This window comes from Octopus bimaculoides, chromosome 4, assembly GCF_046866305.1.
Source record: "Octopus bimaculoides isolate indiv1 chromosome 4, ASM4686630v1, whole genome shotgun sequence".
Lineage (NCBI taxonomy): Eukaryota > Metazoa > Mollusca > Cephalopoda > Octopoda > Octopodidae > Octopus > Octopus bimaculoides.
In genome coordinates, this window is record NC_142931.1 from 2994439 (window position 1) to 2998473 (window position 4035).

At 42.8% G+C, this 4035-nt stretch overlaps 1 protein-coding gene across 4 annotated transcripts in view; it reads left to right on the forward strand.

Moving 5' to 3' along the window:
• The first annotated feature begins 248 nt into the window (after window positions 1-248).
• The window catches only part of LOC106870014 (uncharacterized), a 449496-nt gene continuing 445709 nt past the window's right edge, over window positions 249-4035 (forward strand). For all 4 annotated transcript variants that reach the window (XM_089350168.1, XM_052966859.2, XM_089350167.1 and 1 more), the window contains exon 1: window positions 249-353. The gene's annotated coding sequence lies outside the window, so the exon portion shown is untranslated. The remainder of the gene's footprint in view (window positions 354-4035) is intronic.

The window sequence follows — 4035 nt, forward strand, 5'->3', positions numbered from 1 at the left end:
AAACGAAACGGTGCGAATGTTGCGGAGGAGAAGGGAGAGTGAGAACGCGTGGATAACAATGATGGAGAGCAAGGCGGATAAGAAGAGTGAGGTTGTGCTTGTGAGTGAGGGAGAGGAAACTTGGAGCAGAGCAACCGGTCAGGCAGTGGAGTGAGAGAGAGAGAGACAGAGGGAGAGAGAAGTAGAGAGTGAGAGAGAAGTAGAGAGAGAGAGAGAGAGAGAGCAAGAAAAAGTGAGAGTGAGTGAGTGAGAGAGAGAGAGAGAGAGAGAGAGAGGGAAAGCAGTAAAACGGCGAGAGACGGCAAGTGTAATGCTGCTGGTTGGCCAACTCAACAACACAACTGTTGCAAACGGTAAGCTTCGGAATTTTTTCTATTTCCATCTCTCTATCGCAATGTTTCCTTCACACTCATGCTTTTCAGCGACGATTCTTCTAACCGCATTGTTATTATTATTATTATTATTATGATGATGCTGATGATGATGATGATAATGATGATGGTGATGGTGATGACGGTGGTGGTGGTGATGATATTAATGATAATAATTATTGATAGATGTACAAATATTTGTTTTAAAGCCGTGTGTGTATGCGTACGTAAGTGTGCACGTACACGTGTGTGCTTGGGTGTGTGTGTATGTTCATGTCTGTCTGTCTCCCTGCCTGTCTGTCTGTCCATCCATCCAATCATCTCTCTATCTCTCTATCTATCTCTCTATCTGCCTGTCTGTCTGTCTGTCTGTTCTGTGTGTTCTGTGATGTTTGTATACGGGTGCGTTTTATATACACACACACACACACACACACACACACATATATATATATATATATATATAGGAGTGTATGTTGTGTGTGAATGTGTGTTTGTCACTGTCTGTACGTATGTGTATATACGTTTGTCTTTTGTTTGTCTGTAAGTAATCATGTTTGTATGTATGTATGTAAATATGTGTTTGTATGATTGTACGTCTCTCTCTCTCTCTCTCACTCTCTCTCTCTCTCTGTCTCTCTCTCTCTCTCTACGTATATGTGTACATATATATGTATATATATATGTATATATGTGTGAGTGTGTGTGTGTGTATATATATACATGTGTGTGTATATACATGTATGTGTGTGTATACACACACACACACACACATATATATATATACTTATATACACGGACATACATGTATGTATGTATGTATGTATGCATGTATGTATGTATGTATGCATGTATGTATTTATGTGTGCATGTATGTATATATGTATGTATGTATGTATGCATGTATGTGTATGCGTGTGTGGGTATGTATATATCAAAACATTGTACGTTGCTGTCGAAAACAAAGAGGCGCTTGATAGTTTCGTGTGGGAAAGGCATGCACATCACACATTCCGTTCTTTGTTATGAATGTCTAATATCCCAGTAACACCTTTTTCGTCACTGTACCTGCGGAGGTACCCAGGGTGGTTTGGCTTAGCGGAAAACTTTGACATGGTTTCGAACACGTGAGCTGGCACCAGGAATGGTTTACCAATTCCACTGTACGCAGTAGTTCCTGGTGTTGTCTGTGCCAATAAAAGACACCACACGTGTAATGCTCTTTAACAGAACACTAGGAGATGGGGCGGGAGGGAGGGTCAGCACCACCATATCATTATCATCATCATCATCATCATCATTATTGTTTATGTGTCTCCTTGGTGATAACACCAATAACCATAGCACCACTATTACCACCACCACCAACAACAACAACGACAACAACAACAACAACACCACCACCACCGCCACCACCACCACCGCTGCCGCCATCACCACCAACACCAACACCGCAACCACATACCGCCACAACCTGCACACTACAACCAATACAGCAATACAACCACCACGAGGATAGCAACAACCACCACTACCTGCACAGCAACCTGCATCACTACAACAACAACAACAACAACACTCCCTACCACTCCAACAGTAACCACAACTACCGCACGCTGTAACGGATATGACTGCGGTTAACAATTTCTTTTCATACCTACATGGTTTCAAGATCGATCCTGGTGTGCGTCACCTTGGTGGGTTCGACCAAAGGATCGTGAATGGATTTTGATAGAGAGAATCTGTGAGGGAGTGACCGTTCGTGTTGTTGAGCGGTGGGCTTCATCCCCCCTCCCATTACCCTCACCCCTTCTGATGTCCACTCAGGTGCAAATATTTGGACCAGGTGACCATCCCCCACCACCCTAAAGCTGGGAGACTCTGAAATAATGACATTACTACCAAGCGCAACACACACACACACACACACACACACACACACACACACACACACACACACACACACACACACACCGCCACCACCACCACACTCACACTACGACGGCGACGACGACCACCACCACCACCGCCACCTCCACCACCACCATCTTCATATAACAGTTAATAACATAACGACTACCAGAACACCTCTACACAGTATCGCTCCTCCGACAGTGATGTCATACCAATTGTTAAACTGGATATGTTAATGTACGTGTGCATAGTTGGACCCCAATATATTCATGATATTCACAGATCCATTAACACGGAACACAGCTATATTTAACCTATGTTAATATATGTGTGTGTATAGCATGGAAGCCCCTGATATATCACTACTATTGACATCATTAAACAGCTATTTTTGATATCAGGTCTTGTCCTCCAACATGTCGATGATAGATGTTACGGTTGTTGTGTAACACAACTCAGCCGTGACCCTTACAAAGTCACAATCAAAGCACTCCAAGCATAGTCATTCCACTCAATGTAGTCCTAAGAGTATCTAGGGTTACATTATCCAATGTGTCTTAGCCTATTTTTTTGTTTGTTTGTTTTAATACGGATGGGTGGTTTCTAGAGGTCACTGAGTCAGTTTGTACTGGTAAGACCCAGTACAATCTGTTCGGTGGTTAGCTTGTCAGCGACTAAACCTGATTGGTAACTAAGGGGGTTTCTGGAGACCTTACCATGTCACAGGAGAGCCAATAATCATCCAATATTCTGTATATATAACCAAGACGAATGTAAATATTGTTAGTCAGTAGAAAGGTGGCATTCAACAACGTCGTTGCGAGACGCCCAGCTAAGGATACAGTGAGCCACATAGAGATAACCCTGGCCATCCCACATCATCACTGATTTAGTCCCAGTCGTCTACCAACCTTGTCACCCTTCCAGGAAATGAAATATGAGAGGGTGGGGCTGGTCAGCCAGTGAAGCCCTTCCTCAAAATGCATTCAAGTTCAGCACAGGTCAAGATTCGAACTTCTTCAAACCTAAAATAGACGTCGAAACTTTGGTTGCCGTAATCAGGGTATCGCGAGCATCTGACACAGTTAAATGCCGCCACTTCTGCAGTTTCCATGTGCTGAGAGTGTAATAGGAAGGGGAGCCTCTGCGAATCTCCAGTCGCCGACACAAATGCATCCTCCATTGTTTCAGTGCATAAGAGAGAGTGTGTTTTTCATTTTTGAAAATAAAGGACAGATCACTCAAAACAGGTCAAACCAAGAGCTCCTGGCATTGGTGGGGGCAGCCTAGCACTGACGTAATCTTCTTAATAATGTTGTTGTGTGTGTCTCTGTGTTTGTAGTTTAAAACGGCTACTTTTATTTTTGTTATTGTGTCACTTTATGTAAGTAGCGCTTGGACAAGTACCCGGATGGATATTGGTCGACTAAACTGTTGAAGAAGCAGTGCTCTAGCGTTGCCAAAGACCAATGAATGAAGCCATTTAAAAAATACAAAATATATTATATATGTTTATGCATATGTGTATCATATTTACATTCCCCGCTCCCCCGCCTCACACGTATGAATATGGAATATTGGATTAAAAAACCTTTTGGAGGGAAATTGTCAAAGGTTGCCATGGGACTCGAATTTACATTTTCTGCGAACATGTGAGATGTGCTACCAGTACACCAAAGCACCGCTTCAAATTGTTTCCATCCATTCTAGAAGCTTTGTTTTTGTCGGTTTTTACCCACCATTTTAAACG